Below are 19,358 nucleotides of genomic sequence, written 5' to 3' on the forward strand. Positions count from 1 at the left end.
GTTAAAATGATTTTAGAGGTTAATATTTTAAGAACCTATCGCTTATAATATTTTTCTGACTGTGTTTTTAAAATTAAATATTGGAATTGGCATAAAGTGGTGGTACATTAACTGTATATTATCCCTCACCATGTATTCAAAATCATAATTGTAAATGTCGCATGAAGAGTTAATATTCTGTTGTAGCCAACTGCATCAGAGTGCTGTTACTACAATGAGAACTTTAAAATGTATTTGCATCATTTTACAGGAAAGAGAGATTACATTGAGTCTGCTGTGGCTTAGATCGTTCTCAGCATAGTCAGTTTAATTTTTTTTTTTTTTTTTACGGTGAAAGCTCACTGGAATACTTGTAACAGTACAGGTTTTGTGTCTTAACTGCATTACTTTGCCTGGTTCTGAAACTTCTGACTCACTTTGTATTGTGCTAGAATCTCAACTGCCCCTGCTATATTTGGCCTTATAGTGTGATGATTGATGAAGGTAAGACCAAGTCTTCAGCAAATTTTATTAGTGTAAAGCCTTTCGTCATTGGGTGCTTTCATTTAAAGTACTGTTACTATATTAAGAGTTTAGAGCTCAGAAAAACAAGTGGCCACCGCTATATAAGTGAGGAGACCTTTTTTTACTTCACCAAATTTTACTTAGTTTGAAGAAAACCTGTTTCTAGGATTGCTTTTAGGTATGACCGAGATGAAAATATTTTTGCCGTGAAAGAATTGTTCATTGGCTATCCCAGTTGCTTGCTTATACATTTCAAATGTGAATATTTATTGTAAATTGAAGATTGCAGAGGAAAACCTTGAATAAATAACAATACTTGTAAACTTCTACAGCAGTGCTTTTCAACCTTTTTATCATTTGTGGACCCCTAAAAATTTCAAATGGAAGTGTGGGCCCCTTTGGAAATTTTAGACAGTCTGCAGTCCCCTGGTTGAAAACCCCTGTAGCGTATGGTAAGAGGTCTGCAAAAGGTTGCTGTTAGACAGCGTGTGTGGACCCCCAGGGTTCTGCAAACCACAGGTTGAAAACCAGCATTTTATAGAAATAGAAAGTATATTTCTAGTGTTTGTCTTCGTTACCACTGTAGTTTGCAACTTTTCAAAATAGTTCCTCAAATACAGCTGAATTTACTCCCAGCTTATACTAAGCAAAAAGGAAAAATTATGTATTTAAAAAAAAACACACACCTTCATAATAAAGACCTCTGATAAATCCAAAGACTGGAAATCAAAGCTAGAAAAATTAGAACTGGGAATAAAGTATATACTGTATTTCTAACAAGGAGTGACTTATTTTTTTTGGAGTAACTTATCAGGGGATGTGATAGGGTCTTCATAACTTGAAATCTTCAAATCAGGACTGAATGTTTTATAAAAGATGTGCTCTAGTTCAAATTTATCTCACTGAATGAATTACTGAGTGAAGTTGTGTGGCCTTGACCATGCAGGAGATCAGATTTAAACTAGTGGCCTGAAAATATTATATGGGTTTGATCCAGTGCCAACTGAAGTTCATAAGCCTCTTTCTATTAGCTTCAATTGGCATCAGCTCATGTTCTGTGAATCCAAAATATCCTCCATCTCCACTATGAGAAAACAGAACAGTGATTTGCTTTTTAAAAAATCCTTTAGTCTTTTTCAACATGGATTCCAGAGGCAGCAGCTTAACAAACTCCCTTCCCCCCACAAAATTTGCAACCCATTCCACCTCTCCTACCCCCCCAAACACCTGCCTCAACTTGGAAGAGCTTTCTTTTACAAGTTTTATTATAGGGGGACCTGGCAGCCAGCCCTGGTTACAAGTTGCCCAACGTTGTTATAAGATACTTGCAATCTGGTGTGAGAGGCTATAACATCTTCCTATGTTGGTTGCAGCAGGCCTTTGAAATTCAGCAGGGAGAAAGGCACTTGTCTGGCTCCAGAGCTTTTTTTTTTTTTTTTTTGTCCCATGAAATTCTTTCAAGTTTGGTTGCGACATAAAACTTTAGAAAATCACCGTTTCTCTGCTTTTGCTTCGTCATACCACAATAAAAGCAACATGAACATTCTGATTTAGGACTGGGCTGACATTCCCACCAAAGCTGTGGCCATAGTAGCTCACGCTGCACTGGGACTCCCTGGAACAAACAGCTGGGTGAGGCTCCTGCCACTAACTCCACCTCTCAGACCCAGTATGTGGCCCCTGCACCTCTCTCCCCTTCCACCTGGACATCACATGGATAAAGAGCTCCCTAAATCTCTTGGGGTAGGGAAGAGAAAAAGAGCCAGCCTACGGTTCCTTCAACAGCCCACTCGATGTTGGATCCACCATGCCTATCCCCTCTCTTGGGTGCAAGCTCTCCCTGATCACCATGCCTGTCTCCAGCAGGCCATTCTACCTTTCCGACACCCTAGGCTTGTCATGCTCCCAGCTAATGCAGTTAGTCCTGTAGCTCAAGTTGTCCTGTAGTGCTGGACAGTCAGAGTTGAAGCACTATCAGTGATGCATGATGAGGGGTTGTTACAATTACAGATATTTTTTACCTTTTTCCTTTAAAAAACAACAAAAAACCTATGGGATATTACACAGCAAAAACTGCTTAAAAACATATTAAGGTTGCAAAGTCAGGCGCTCAAAAGTAAGGAACGGCCCATGCAACCTTAATTCAGCCCCCTTGTGCAAATTCATGAGGGTAGTCTTGAATTACATATTTGGATACTATTTTTTTTCCAAAGGACCCCTGCCTCATTAAGAACAGGATGGAGAGTGCCCAAGGAATGAATCAGAATGTGGTAGTTAAGGAAGTTGGTTGTAGGATTTCAGCTTCATTTGCTTTAGAAGTTGGAAGATGTGTTAGCAAACAAGGTAGGAGACTGCAGGAAATGAGATGATGGTCTTATGGTTAAGGCAGGTGAATCCCACATAGGAGAACTCATTTCTAACCCTACTTCTGTCACAGTCTTCCATTGTGATGCTAAGCAAGTCATGCAAGACACAATTTTGGCATGTGGCCACTAATTGTGTGTTCCTTGTTTTCTGGATGAAACATAAAATAAGATACCTGGGCCTGATGAACAGAAGTGCTGAGTATTTACAACTGCAACGTAAGTTGATAGGAGCCATGGGTGATCAGTCCCTTTGTACTAAGGTAGCAGTGTCAGCAGGAATGAGTTCCAGTCATGGCTTTGTTTCAATGTGTCTTGCTCAGGCTAGTCTTTTTACCTTAATTTTGCCATATATATAATAATTGTCTCTTATCTTGTGAGGAAGCCCTCAGTTACTATCATGATGAATACCCTAGAAAAGACTGAGGAACTAAATGCTTCTCTTTTCCTGCCTGTAATTGCAGGCTATGGATAATGTGTGGTAAATAATGCACTAATTGAATGATGAGGATAAAAACATTGTGAACAGCAGTTTCAGATCCAGAACATTGCCTATCCTAGATACTGAGGGGAAAAAATACCATGTAATTAGACTGTTATAATTATGTGTACAAGGGGGCCAAATTGAGGTTGCACGGGCAACCTAGATTCTGGCATTTCCTAACTTTCAATTGCTTGACTTTCTGCAACCTTAATAAATGTTTAAACATAGTCTTTGTAACATAGTTTTTGTATGTGACAATATAGAATACAGTGTTTGTTGAGATGTTTTTTAAAAAAGCTATATCATACAGGCTTTTAAATGTGTACATTTCTAAAACCAGATTCCTACCTTAAACAGTTGCTAAAAAGAACATACGTAGCTACTTGGGTTATAGCCAAGGGGTTGCAAAGAGCTTCCACTGTCAGTCATATTGTCCACCTTGCATTTGAGGCTGATTAGGATATTTCAGATATTGAAATCGCTCTGGTCTGACTATCTCCTAGACCATTTCAAGGGAAGAGCTATTTCATACTCATATTGTTGACAAAACTGGGTTATTTCATCACCACCTCATAGACTTTAAAATGAACCCATTACTTCATAGAGAGCTAATACAAAGAACAGAGGGGCGGGCAGAAGAGTCTCATGATAACTGCTGAACCCAGTGAGCAATTGTTCTGCTCCCTTCTGACCAAGTTGCAGGTGAATGACCAGGCCTGCAAAGAAATAACAAAAATAAAGTTTGCTGACCCAGAGGCCTGGGCAGCTATTGCGAGGTTGTCACAGGATAAAGACAGCCACTATTGGAGGAAAAGAGACCACAGTGGGAAGAGCTCAGAGCTGGTCACACAATAGAGTAAGAAGCATACTCGACAGGACCACATCATCCTTCTAGGGCAATAGGTACAGGCAATTCTTTGGTTTGTGGTTTACAAAGAGCTGCTATAAAACAGTTAAACATACAATTTAAATTCAAATAGTGCCCAATTTGGCTATTTCTCTTCAGCAGTGTGTTTGCACAGTTTGTATTAAGCATCAGGAAGCAGCAAGTATGACGTGACTTTGCCGTAGCGTATGTGAAGAGAAGTGCACAGGGGATGTGGATTCAGCCCAAAAGACTGCTCAACACCCTCTTTAACACTTTTTCCCCATATTTTCTTCCTCTTTGGCATCAGCTGTGTGAGAATTTATGCAAAGAGTATTTACTTTGATAAGTACTGAAATATAGCAGACTCTCCTTTTTTTAAATCAAATTGTACATTTAGTTGGCTTTTTTAGCCTTATTCCAAGCTAGTGTAGTAGGTACATTTTATTTATTCATTAACGTATATTAGACCTCCTATGCTCTCTAGGCATGTGTAGGCATTTTAAAAAGATAAATCCCTATTTTTTTCCTAACAACCCCTCCTGCAGATTAAAACAAACACACACCACTGTATTGAACAGGTACCTCTTGGGTAATGGTCACTGTTGGGAATAACAGGGTCTCTTGAAAAAACTGCAGGAGTGAGTTTCCTGAGTTTGTGTGTGCGTTTGTGTTCACCACAGCTTTTTGTGTGTGAATACTCTTCACTGTGTCTTACCAAGCACTCATTCGATTATGTTTCACTATTCTGAGAATAATAGCAGACTAAAAAGCCATGTAAGAAAACATGCAATCTTTTTTTTTCCTTTTGCAGTGATCTTTCTTTGACTCTCATTCATTTTTATTTCTAATGTGCTTGTGTTCATTTTAGCATGAACAACTACCTGAAGAGATTGGGCCCTTAAATGTATAGAAATAAAAACACTGTCTTTAAAAATATTTTCATTAGCCAGAGGTAGGCCATATAATGCTCTAATTTTAAGAATTTTGGTCTCCCGGTAACAACACCATAGTTAAGGTTGCATCAGAATTTTCTGTTCTATAGGGTATGTACCTCTGTGTCTCCCCTTTTTTTGGAACCCATTTTATAAACACACCTTGGGGGACTTCAACCAAATTTTACCCACTAATTTGCATGTGGAGTTGATGGCAAGTGTTTTATTTGGTGTTTGAAAGTTCTTGGGTTTTTAGGAAATTTGGGAAAACCACAACTTTGGAAAGGCCTGTTTCTCTCTCCTCACTCTTCACTCCCATGCACATTTGCAGCTCCTTGAGCAGTAATATTGTAACATCAGAGACAAATCAGCTGCTCACCTTCCTTCCAGTTTATTTGCACACTAAGGGAGAGTCACTATTGCCTTGGTTGTCCTGGAAACGTGGCAACAGCTGCCTTCCATAACTGATTTACCTTAGACTAACATAACATTACCGAGAAGAATCACATCAGCCACACTATCAGAGGCTCGTTCACCTGCGCAATTACCAATGTGATATATGCCATCATGTATCAGCAATGCCCCTCTGCCATGTACATTGGTCAAACCGGACAGTCTCAACGTAAAAGAATAAATAGACACAAATCAGACGTCAAGAATTATAACATTCAAAAACCAGTCAGAGAACACTTCAATCTCTCTGGTCACTCAATTACAGACCTAAGAGTGGCTATCCTTCAGCAAAAAAACTTCAGAAACAGACTCCAACGAGAGATTGCTGAATTGGAATTAATTTGCAAACTGGATACAATTAACTTAGGCTTGAATAGAGACAAGGAATGGATGAGTCATTACACAAGGTAAAACTATTTCCCCATGTTATTTCTCCCCCCCCACCCCACCCCACCCCCCACTGTTCCTCAGATGTTCTTGTTAACTGCTGGAAATAGCCTACCTTGCTTGTCACCATGAAAGGTTTTCCTCCTTTCCCCCCTCTGCTGCTGATGATGGCTTATGTTAAGTGATCAAAAAGAAAAGGAGTACTTGTGGCACCTTAGAGACTAACAAATTTATTAGAGCATAAGCTTTCGTGAGCTACAGCTCACTTCATCGGATGCATTTGGTGGAAAAAACAGAGGGAAGATTGATATACACACAGAGAACACATGAGACAATGGGTTTGTCATACACACTGTAAGGAGAGTGATCACTTAAGATAAGCCATCACCAGCAGCGGGGGGGGGGAGGAGGAAAACGTTTCATGGTGACAAGCAAGGTAGGCTATTTCCAGCAGTTAACAAGAATATCTGAGGAACAGTGTGGGGTGGGGTGGGCGGGAGAAATAACATGGGGAAATAGTTTTACTTTGTGTAATGACTCATCCATTCCCAGTCTCTATTCAAGCCTAAGTTAATTGTATCCAGTTTGCAAATTAATTCCAATTCAGCAGTCTCTCGTTGGAGTCTGTTTTTGAAGCTTTTTTGTTGAAGGATAGCCACTCTTAGGTCTGTAAATCGAGTGACCAGAGAGATTGAAGTGTTCTCCAACTGGTTTTTGAATGTTATAATTCTTGACATCTGATTTGTGTCCATTCATTCTTTTACGTAGAGACTGTCCAGTTTGACCAATGTACATGGCAGAGGGGCATTGTTGGCACATGATAGCATATATCACATTGGTAGATGCGCAGGTGAACGAGCCTCTGATAGTGTGGCTGATGTGATTAGGCCCTATGATGGTGTCCCCTGAATAGATATGTGGACAGAGTTGGCAACGGGCTTTGTTGCAAGGATAGGTTCCTGGATTAGTGGTTCTGTTGTGTGGTGTGTGGTTGCTGTTTTCCACCAAATGCATCCGATGAAGTGAGCTGTAGCTCACGAAAGCTTATGCTCTAATAAATTTGTTAGTCTCTAAGGTGCCACAAGTACTCCTTTTCTTTTTGCGAATACAGACTAACACGGCTGCTACTCTGAAACCTGTCATTATGCAAGGCACTGAATTTAGCCGTATAGAGTGGAAATCTGTCAACTTCATGAAAAAACTCGTACAGATACACCCCCACAAACATGATACAGTTCTGTGGTGACCTAGAATCCTATTTTCGACGTCTCCGACTCAAGGAATATTTCCAACACACCTCTGAGCAACATATTAACCCATAGAGACCTTCCTACCAACACTACAAAAAGAAAGATTCTGGGTGGACTCCTCTTGAAGGTCGAAACAGCAGCCTGGACTTCTACATAGAGTGCTTCCGCCGATGTGCACGAGCTGAAATTGTGGAAAAGCAGCATCGCTTGCCCCATAACCTCAGCCATGCAGAACAGAATGCCGTCCACAGCCTCAGAAACAACTCTGACATCATAATCAAAAAGGCTGACAAAGGAGGTGCTGTCGTCATCATGAATAGGTCGGAGTATGATCAAGAGGCTACTAGGCAGCTCTCCAACATCACTTTCTACAAGCCATTACCCTCTGATCCCACTGAGAGTTACCAAAAGAAACTACAGCATTTGCTCAAGAAACTCCCTGAAAAAGCACAAGAACAAATCCGCACAGACACACCCCTGGAACCCCAACCTGGGGTATTCTATCTGCCATAAGATCCATAAACCTGGAAATCCTGGATGCCCCATCATCTCAGGCATTGGCACCCTGACAGCAGGATTGTCTGGCTATGTAGTCTCCCTCCTCAGGCCCTACGTTACCAGCACTCCCAGCTATCTTCGAGACACCACTGACTTCCTGAGGAAACTACAGTCCATTGGTGATCTTCCTAAAAACACCATCCTGGCCACTATGGATGTAGAAGCCCTCTACACCAACATTCCACACAAAGATGGACTACAAGCCGTCAGGAACAGTATCCCCGATAATGTCACGGCTAACCTGGCGGCTGAACTTTGTGACTTTGTCCTCACCCATAACTATTTCACATTTGGGGACAATGCTGTATACCTTCAAATCAGCATCACTGCTATGGGTACCCACATGGCCCCACTGAATGCCAACAATTTTATGGCTGACTTAGAAAAACGCTTCCTCAGCTCTCGTCCCCTAATGCCCCTACTTTACTTGCGCTACATTGATGACGACATCATCATCTGGACCCATGGAAAAGAAGCCCTTGAGGAATTCCACCAGGATTTCAACAATTTCCATCCCACCATCAACCTCAGCCTGGACCAGTCCACCCAGGAGATCCACTTCCTGGACACTACGGTGCTAATAAGCGATGGTCACATAAACACCACCCTATATCGGAAACCTACTGACCACTATTCCTACCTACATGCCTCCAGCTTTCATCCAGATCATACCACATGATCCATTGTCTACAGCCAAGCTCTACGATATAACCACATTTGCTCCAACCCCTCAGACAGAGACAAACACCTACAAGATCTCTATCATGCATTCCTACAACTACAATACCCACCTGTTGAAGTGAAGAAACAGATTGACAGAGCCAGAAGAGTACCCAGAAGTCACCTATTACAGGACAGGCCCTACAAAGAAAATAACAGAACGCCACTAGCCATCACCTTCAGCCCCCAACTAAAACCTCTCCAGCGCATCATCAAAGATCTACAACCTATCCTGAAGGATGACCCATCACTCTCACAGATCTTGGGAGACAGGCCAGTCCTTGCTTACAGACAGCCCCCCAATCTGAAGCAAATACTCACCAGCAAACACACACCACACAACAGAACCACTAACCCAGGAACCTATCCTTGCAACAAAGCCCGTTGCCAACTCTGTTCACATATCTATTCAGGGTACACCATCATAGGGCCTAATCACATCAGCCACACTATCAGAGGCTCGTTCACCTGCGCATCTATCAATGTGATATATGCCATCATGTTCCAGCAATGCCCCTCTGCCAAGTACATTGGTCAAACTGGACAGTCTCTACGTAAAAGAATGAATGGACACAAATCAGACGTCAAGAATTATAACATTCAAAAACCAGTTGGAGAACACTTCAATCTCTCTGGCCACTCGATTACAGACCTAAGAGTGGCTATCCTTCAACAAAAAAGCTTCAAAAACAGACTCCAACGAGAGGCTGCTGAATTGGAATTAATTTGCAGACTGGATACAATTAACTTAGGCTTGAATAGAGACTGGGAATGGATGAGTCATTACACAAAGTAAAACTATTTCCCCATGTTATTTCTCCCGCCCACCCCACCCCACACTGTTCCTCAGATATTCTTGTTAACTGCTGGAAATAGCCTACTTTGCTTGTCACCATGAAAGGTTTTCCTCCTTCCCCCCCCCCCCGCCCCGCTGCTGGTGATGGCTTATCTTAAGTGATCACTCTCCTAACAGTTTTCATAGTAGCAGCCGTGTTAGTCTGTATTCGCAAAAAGAAAAGGAGTACTTGTGGCACCTTAGAGACTAACAAATTTATTAGAGCATAAGCTTTCGTGAGCTACAGCTTATGCTCTAATAAATTTGTTAGTCTCTAAGGTGCCACAAGTACTCCTTTTCTTTTTTCTCCTAACAGTGTGTATGATAAATTCATTGTTTCATGTTCTCTGTGTGTGTATATCAATCTCCCCTCTGTTTTTTCCACCAAATGCATCCGATGAAGTGAGCTGTAGCTCACGAAAGCTTACGCTCTAATAAATTTGTTAGTCTCTAAGGTGCCACAAGTCCTCCTTTTCTTTTTGCGAATACAGACTAACACGGCTGCTACTCTGAAACCTGTCATTACCGAGAAGGATCACAAGAGGGAGCTGTAATGAAAGCAAAGGAGATTGTATTTGAACTGCGGTAAGTTATACTGTTTCCTTTCAAAGGTCAGTTGTTCACCTTCCTTAAAAGGGTTACATGAAAAGAAGATAAACAATACACAGGAAGGGGAGCTGCAATTTAGTATCTGCTTCTTACAAAGTGGGGAATTGTAGCTCTGAGTCCCTCTTCCCTGTTCTCTGTTATGCACAAATAAAAATATCATTGAGCAGCAGCAGGAAAACTGGAGTTCCATTTATAAAAAAGTTTCACAAAGATAACAGCAACAAAATCAACATTGGAGACAATGAATGTGTGTGCTTTATTAATGAAATGGAACATTTATAAAAAATTCAGTTAAAAATAGACAATTCACAAACAAAAAGTGTTTAGTTAAAGATCACTCTGGTCAATAAATCATAAAAATTAGGAAACACAAAGTTAAGGATTAAAAAGGCCTAAAAGGTTGCAAAATCAAGGACTCATAAGTTAGGAAATGCCAGAATGAATATTGCCAACCCCCCGCCCAGTCCCGGAGCGCCGTGTGGGCAGGTGGCAAGTGCCCCCCGCTGCCCCAGAGCGCCAGGGGTGGGCACCCCCCTGACCCAGAGCACTGGGTGAGCAGGTGGTGTGTGGACTCTCCCCCAGCCCTGGAGCATTGGGTGGCACAGCCCCAGCAGGCTTCCCGGAAGAGGAGCAGCCTGCATTGGCTGGGGCCAAGCTGCAAGCAGGTGGGGGACCTGGGTGTAGAGCATGGGCAGGGCCAAACAGGGCTGTTTGGGGAGGCCCAGCCTTTCCCTGCCTATGCCACCTGCCACGGCACTGTTCTACTCTACTCATCTAAGACATGCCTCACCGCCTACACTGCTGTTTATATCCATGGTAAGTGGGCATGCAGGGTGTGTAGTCTACACACTGCGAAAAGTTGTAGATGTAGCCTGAGTAACTATATTTACCCTATGCAGTTTATTGTTAGAGTTATCTGTACTCACTTAAGTCCAGAAAATGATTGTAGTGGCTGAACCTGAAGCCCGTAACCACTGATAAATGGGAACCATTCTGCTCAATACTTGTACAGTGTAGCACTGAAGTTCTAAAATATGCCCTGCAGATCCCCAAAGGTGCTATAGTCAGCATGCTGCCCTCTGACACAAAGAGGGTGTGTGTGTGTGGAGAGAGAGAGTGAGATGGTGTAATTAAGTGGCTTGAGAAGGAGGCTAGTATCTGTCAACTCCTGACATCACCTGCCTCTGCTATTGACTTGCTGTGTGTCCTTGGGCAAATCACTTACATTCTTTTTTTAGTTTTGACACCTTTCAAATTGTCTGAGGTTCTGGGTGCTATATAAAAAAGTAAGCTAGTGGCAAGGCCCCATGTACTATGTGGCAAGCTTCACCTCACCTCTCCTGCAAAGCCCCCTGAATTCTGCAACATTTTAGTGCAGCAGACAAGGGATTTATCTGCTGGTTTAAGTAAACTAAAAAAATGGAAGTATTTATTGGATTAAATATAAAAGCAAATAATACAATTGGTATAGTATTTCCTGTGTTATTTGGTTTTGGTCAGAGTCTGTCAATCCTTAGTCATGTTAAGTAATACCTTACTAAAAATAGGAATAATTAGTAAGTGTGGTGGGGCTTAACCCTCATCACCTGCAAGGCAAGGGAAAGAACTGTAGTTATTAATTGTGCTCTGCACTTGGAGAGTGAGGAACTAATTGCCTCCTGGCCAGAGGAGGTGGAGCTAAGTCTTATAATTAGTCTCAGAGAGCCCACTTTTGTGGAGGGAAGTCCTGGGATAGGGGTTAATCAAACAAGTAACAGAAAGATTGGTACAAGAGTAGTAGGGGAGGTCCTGAGATAGAGCCATCAAGGGACCTGTCTGAGAGGGGCTGAAGGGCTAGCAGATTGAAGATTTGATGGGACTTTATTGGAATTACTAGATTACTCCAAAAGGGTAATTTAAGATTTTTTAATTTAACCTGGCTGGAGGGCTAAACCACAGAGCACTCAGAGAGGCAGTTGAAAGAGGATATGGGTCTGAGGGAGACCCCAATAAGGGGTACCAAAGATGAAGTCTCCATGACTAGGCACAATAGAGTGCCCTAGAGGTGAGAGTGGGTACTTATGCTAAGATACTACTCAGCATAAGTAAAAATGGTAATCTTGGTGCTTTAATGTTAAATTTAACTTAATTCAGCTGTGATTGAGTTTAGTTTTGCTTCTGAATTTTTTTTTCCTGAACCAAGAATCTGGATCAATTGAGGTTTACAGCTTTTATCTTTTTGTCCACATATTGTGTGTTTCAAGTAAAATCTTACTACTTAAGTAAGATCAATCTGCAATGGTTTTTCCTAATTAATGTTCTTCTGGGGCTCCTAGGAAAATAACATTCATAGGAATATCAGAAGAGAAGTAAGTGCCTTAACATTGAGTCTACCCTATTCCAGCCACAATCTTCTGCTGAAAGATGGCTCTGCAGGGCAGCCTGCTTCCACAGCTGTGAGATTGAATAATGCATGTGCCTGTCTTGAAAAGTGGCCTTTAATATTAGAATTTACAGCAAACCAGCCTGATAGTCTCTGGTGTTGACATGTGGTTGCCAGACTGTTTAATAGTGTCTATAATTACTTTAAAATCTGATGCACATTCTGAAAATGCAGGAGTGTTGAATATAAACCATATTTTCATAATTTGACCACCTGTATTCTATCCTAATCTTAAAATAAAGAATTTGAGATCCTCTGTACATTTATTTGTAGCAGATGTTAAATCTTTGGTGTGTTTTACATACTAGGCAACCTATATTAAACATGACCCTTACAAAAATAACTCAAAGCATATTTGTTTCAAAGAATTAGAATTCTTTGTATGAGGAAGTGGATACAGGAAACGGTATCCATTGTTGTGGTTGGTTTTTAGAGGTGTGCTCACAATGGGATGAGATGTTTGAATCATTACTGTGGTTGGACAGAAGTATTTCAGGGTTTAAAAGATAAAAGCCTCTTTATTTTGTTTTAGTAATTCTTCTCAGCTGTTGTTTGTAGCCCAGATACTTTTTTTCTATGCTAGTCCCCTCTCTGAGATTAAAGAAATGACCCTGATGCGCTAGATTGGGGGTGTCAAATCCTTTCTGAAGTAAGGGATACATTACCCTTTCATTCAGTCTGGGAGTTGGGAATGAAAAGTTTGCTGGTAAGAAGCACATTTTGCACTCTTATTTGACTGCAGAATGTAGCTTTTTAGCGAGCAAAGCTAAATGCTACAATTAAAGACACTGTTAAAAAGTAAATGCATTTATGCAAACTTCCTAACCTCAAGTTTCTCAAAATTCATGAGTTGGCTGCAAAAAAAAAAAAACACACAAAAAAAACTTGGGTTTATTTCCCTTGTTGGTTTTTTGAGTGGTTGAGGTATACATGGATCACCTTTTCAAGCTTTTTTCCTTAAATGAAGATGAATTGAACCTTTTGTTTATGAAAATTGACATTCTCATGTAATCACATGACTTTAGGAGTGGGGGCTTTAAGAAAATCACCAAACATCACAAGGCTTGCAATAAAATCATGAATTGCTCTGCCACCCCAATGCATTTTATCTTCCTTCCTCCCTCTGTTAGGAAATATACTCCCCACACACTTTCCCCATCCCTTTGGGGAAAATCTCACTACCTACTTTCTCTTTTCTCCCCGCTCACATTTGTCTTCCTCTATCCCCATTCTGAGGTAAATGTGGCCTTTTCCCTATCACTCACCTCCCCATTTTGCAGAATCCCTTTCCTTTATTCATTGTGGGTATAGGTGGGGAATGCTATGGAGTTCAGCCTTAGCCGCAAAGTTGGTGGGAGAACCCAATTCTATGAGAACAGCACTTGTAGAAGCAGGGAGTGCAGCAGAAAGAGGACTGGAGCGTAGTCCCCTCTGAGCCATGGTGATAGTGATGATTTCTCAAAAAGCCACTGGTTGGCTATGGTAGGGTGATTGGGTACAGAAACCAGAATCTTATGTGTGAACTCTCTCCTGCTCTCTCCAAGCCCTTGAGCTGTACAGCAGGTCCCTTTTGAAGTGGACTGGGCAAGCTATGGACTGGAGAGAATGGTCACGGGAGTCCTGGGACCATATCCAGGCTGTGGGCCACATGTTGGACATCCCTGCTCTCTTACTATGTGTACTATGGTAAGGGTTATGGATCCCCAGTTATGAATTAGGCCCTATCATTGAAGTCATTGTACAAACACTTCATTATGACGCAAAAAAAAGAAAAAATTTGACATCCAAGCCCAAGTTTTCAACACAGGCCACTGATTTTTGAGCACCCCAGTTTTGGTTGCCCACCTTGTCCCCTGATTTTTACACTTGCAGCTCAAGTTGAAGTCTATAGTAGTTGCAGGTACTTACCACCTCTGAAAATTGAAGCCAAGGTGTCTCAAGTGCTCAGAATCAGTAGCCAATGTTGATGTAAATCACAGTGCTGCTTGTGCCCTCTATAGGAGAGGTCCACATGGAGTGAGCTACTATATAAATTGAACATTGTGGGCTCTCAACTATAATGAGGCTATTAGCCACTCTAATAGTGTACACAGAGCTAGTTTGTTTGCAGTGAGAATTGTACCTGGCATGAATTTCTATTGCCTGATCTAAAACACCCAGGTCTGCTGCCAATACTACAGCAGGCTCATCAACTTCTAGCGATGATAGGGCACATACAGAGGGGCAAAGAGCACTACACTGAGTGGGGGTGTGGTTTACACCAGCAAGGATGCTTTTCACAATTCTGGCAAGGATGGTGTGGACTTGCCTTCCCTGTAATTACCTGTGCATACAAAACTTTCCCATGATCATATAGAAATCTACTGTGTTCATAGCATCCTTGTGCACAGTATAATAATGAAAGGTCACTACAGTAGTTCTATTTTATTTCCAAATATTCTATCAGACCTATCCATTCACACATGTGCAACGAGCAAACGAAAAGAAGATGAAGATGTCTGACTTGAATAGTGATTAAGACTTAGCTCTAATTATGGTTCACCTGTATTTAAAAAAAAAAAAAAAGGGTAAAAATTTTTCTGGACTGAAACTCGGCTTACAAGGATCCAGCATAGGAAAAAGTTTGTTTTTGTTTTAATGTTGTTTAGTGTAGACTAGGCTTTTTTGTTTTCTAACATATAAGCGTTAGTTTAAAATTGCCAGGATATGTATTGCCAGGACCAGTCATTCTGGTCTCTGAGATAAATCATTTACATCATCATGAATGTTGCCAAAATATCCATTACGGGTTCTTGAGTACATAAACGTGCTTAACAAAGACCTATGTGCTTTGTTGAACTGGGGCTAGGGGAGAGAGAGTGCTGTTTTATTTTTTGTTTGTTTCTCTGTGTTTTTAAAAGGCTCCTTTGAATACATTGGTACTTGGTAAACCTGAAATGAACATTGCAAAATATCTTTCTGAAAGAAAACAAGCTCAAGAAAACTACATTTCAAAGCTTTTTCTTGGTGTATTTGCAGATGTAGTTCCTTTATAACAGTTGTACTTTTCTTCATTTTAAAAAACAACAACTTTGAGTCCAGGACTAATTCCTATCTTGACTAAGGTATGTCTCTGAGAGAGAGAGAGACTGTACTAGCATAGCTACATCATAATAGCTATGCTGGCATAACCCTGTTGTAGAGATGTAGCCTACAACATTGGAATGGGTCTTTCAACCAGTGTAGGACACCAGTCCTTGAATGATGGTAGCTATGTCAACAAAAGCATTTGTCCATTGACATGGTGGCATTTACATTTGGGGCTATGTTGTCATGGCTATATTGGTCAGGGTGGGGTGGTTTTTAACACCCCAGAACAAGTCTAATAACCTTATAAGCCAGAAAATGTTAAAGTTAAAATTCACATGGTGATTGTACATAGAATTATTGTGATTGTATACAGCAATCCCATGAAATCACTTGGTCTGAATTAGATTGTGTAGGGCCCTCAGATATGTAGCATGTCCATAATGTATGTTGGGTCAAGACAGGTGATGGGGATTTTGTTTCAACCACCCTAAGCACTTAATGTATCTCTAACAAATTCTGTTTTGCAAATCAGCTAATTGTTCTCTTATTGAAAACCTCTCTCTAAATAAGCTTTGGGTACAGATGTATTAGCAGTGATGTTTCGTAGCATGGTCATGTTTTTTGATCATATGACCATTAACCCACCCCATCGTCACTCTTGGGGGTAATAATTCTATGAAACCCAAAGAGATCTGGGTTTTACCATCTTTTTGACCGTTTCTGGTCATGAAACTGAGGCGCTCTTTAGGGAGCCCAGAACCATAAATCACTGTTACCTCTCAACCTTAGCAAGAGAGAGCTTTGCTGAAGCTTAAACTGTGAGACCACTCCCTGACATACCAGTCTGCTTTACCAGGAAACTCCTTGAGACTCTGCCAGTCTCAACCTTGCCTTGCAGGTAACATTCAGGGAACCCCAGAGATGTCTCTGCAGTGTCCAGTCCTCCTCTCTGGACACTCAGAAACTATTAAGTCTGCTGTCTCCAAAGAGAGAGCATACAGACAAACTAGCCTGTTAGCCCAACTGAGGACAGGCTCTTTACCTTTATACACAGCACTGAGTTGGTTTATTAATAAACTTATTCTTAGTTTTACTATAAAGAAAAAACAGTTACCTTTTCCGTAACTGGTGTTCTTTGAGATGTGTTGCTCATGTCTATTCCACAATAGGTGTGTGTGCTCGCCATGTGCACCAGTGCTGGAAGCTCTTCCCCTAGCAGTGGTGGGGAGCACTCCCTGCGACCCCTATAATGGCGCCTGCCTGGCGCGGTATAAGGGGAGCTGTGCACTTCCCCCCACCCTCAGTTTCTTCTTGCAAGACAACTCTCACAGAGGGGAAGGAGGGTGGGATGTGGAACAGACATGAGCAACACATCTCGAAGAACACCAGTTATGGAAAAGGTAACCGTCTTTTTTTTTTTTCTTCGAGTGATTGCTCATGTGTATTCCACAATAGGTGATTCCATATATGTGTTGGAGGTGGGTAGACATTCACAAGCTCCCAGGATGGAGGACAGCCCTGCCAAACCTGCGTCATCCCTGGTTTGGGGGATGATCGCATAGCGCGAGGTGAATGTGTGAACCGAAGACCACGTGGCGGCCCTACATATGTCTTGGATAGGGACGTGGGCCACGAAGGCAGCTGACAAGGCCTGTGCTCAAGCCAAGTGTGCCCTCACAATGGGCGGCGGGGGGACACCCGCCAGCTCATAACAGGAACGGATGCATGAAGGGATCCAATTGTAAAGCTGCTGAGTGGAAATCGGCTGGCCCCTCGCACACGCTCAGCCGAGGCAATGAACAGTTGTGAGGACTTTCTGAACAGCCTGGTCCACTCAAGGTAGAAAGCCAGAGTCTGCCACACATTGAGCGTGTGGAGATGGCATTCCTCAATGGACGCATGAGGCTCAGGGCAGAGGACTGGCAGAAAAATGTCCTGACTCATATGGTAGGCAGAGAGCACCTTCGGGAGGAATGCGGGGTGTGGGTGGAGCTGGACCTTGTCTTTATGTAACACCGTGTATGGTGGCTCAGAGGTCAGGGCCGACATGATTAAAACCAGGAAGGCCACCTTCCATGAGAGGTGAGACCAGGAGCATGTGGCCAGTTGTTCAAACAGGGGCCCTGTGAGATGAGCCAACACCAGGTTTAGGTCCCACTGTGGGACCTGGGGTCTAGAATATGGAAAAAGGTGGACCAAACCCTTAAGGAACTGGCCAGTCATAGCATGGGAAAATACCGTGTGCCCTTGCACCGGCGGATGGAAGGCCAATATGGCTGCCAGGTGCACCTTGACTGACAATGGCACTGGGCCCTCAGGTGGAGGAGGTAGTCCAAGGATAAGCTGGATCGGGGCAGCCAGAGTGGAGACACCCTGGTCCGCCCACCTAGAAAACCAGGACCACTTCGCCAAATAAGCACTTTGAGTGGAGGGCCATCTATTTTCGAGGAGGACGCGCTGAACCTGTTCTGAACACTTCCTTTCTCTCCACGTAACCACTGAGCAGCCACACCATGAGCTGAAGAGCCACTAGGTTGGGGTGGAGGAGGCGGCCCTGGTACTGAGAGAGCAGGTCTAGGCAGAGCGGCAATGGCTACAGTGGAGCTACTGCCAGGACCATGAGGGTCCCGTACCAATGCTGCCTGGGCCACGCTGGGGCAATCAGGAAGACCCGGGCCTTGTCCATCTTTATCTTCTCCAGGACCCTGCTGATTAGAGGGAATGGGGGAAAGGCGTAGAGAAGCTGGCCTGACCAGGACAGTATAAAGGCATTGGAGATCACGCCCCTCCCCAGGCCCCCACTGGAGCAGAACCGGGGGCATTGCCAGTTCTGTCAAGTTGCAAATAGGTCCACCTGGGGAGTTCCCCACCTTTGGAAGAGCCGGTGGGCCACTTCCAGGTGGAGGGACCACTCATGTTGTGAGGAAAAATCCCTGCTCAAGCAATCCGTTCTCTCATTCTGGGCACCCGGTAGATGGAAGGCCTTCAGGTGGATGTTGTGGGCTAGACAGAAGTCACACAGCCCAAGGGCTTCATGGCAGAGGATCAGGCCCCGCCTTGCCTGTTGATATAGAACATTGAGGCCGTGTTGTCCGTGAGGACCCTGACTACCTTGCCTTCCAAGTGTGAGTGGAAGGCCATACATGCCAGTTGCACCACCCTGAGTTCCTTGATGTTTGTGTGTAGGGTCAGGTCTTGAGCCGACCACAGGGCTTGGGTCTGAAAGTTCCCCATATGGGCCCCCCAACCCACGTCCGATGCATCAGACACCAGCTCCAATGACGGGGCCCTGTCCCTGAATGGGACCCCTTGGAGCATGTTGTTTGGGGTGGACCACCACCATAGGGAGATGATCACAGAGTCCGGCACGATGAGGACTTTGTCCATCCTGTCCATGGCCTGGGAGAACTTCGAAGCCAACCAGAGCTGGAGGGGCCTCATCCTGAGTCTGGTGTGATGGACCTCGTACGTGCACGCCAACATGTGACCCAAGAGCTGCAGGCAAACCCTGGCTGTTGTCACTGGGAACCTTGTGACTGAGTCAATGAGACCTTTCAGGGTCTTGAATCTGTCTCTGGGGAGAGAGGCCACGGCCGACGCTGTATCCAGGAGTGCCTTGATAAACTCTATGCATTGGACTGGGACTAACATGGAATTGGTGGTGTTTACCAAAAGGCCCAAGGCGGTGCATGTGGACAGGAGGAGCACCATGTGATCCCTCACTTGTGACCCGGAGGTGCCCTTGACAAGCCAATCATCCAGATAGGGAAATATCTGGACCCCCTGCTGTCTGAGGTAGGCTGCTACGACCAACATGCATTTTGTAAACACCCGGGGGCAGTGGACAGACCAAACAGGAGGACCGTGAATTGGTAGTGATTCTGTCCCACCATGAAATGGAGGA

At 43.2% G+C, this 19,358-nt stretch overlaps 1 long non-coding RNA gene across 5 annotated transcripts in view; it reads left to right on the forward strand.

The window, feature by feature from the left end:
• Positions 1–9,880: 9,880 nt before the first annotated feature.
• The window catches only part of LOC119844149, a 75,283-nt gene continuing 65,805 nt past the window's right edge, over positions 9,881–19,358 (forward strand). For all 5 annotated transcript variants that reach the window (XR_006278620.1, XR_006278625.1, XR_006278626.1 and 2 more), the window contains exon 1: positions 9,881–12,007. This is a non-coding gene — a long non-coding RNA (uncharacterized LOC119844149). The remainder of the gene's footprint in view (positions 12,008–19,358) is intronic.

This window comes from Dermochelys coriacea, chromosome 1, assembly GCF_009764565.3.
Source record: "Dermochelys coriacea isolate rDerCor1 chromosome 1, rDerCor1.pri.v4, whole genome shotgun sequence".
NCBI lineage: Eukaryota > Metazoa > Chordata > Testudines > Dermochelyidae > Dermochelys > Dermochelys coriacea.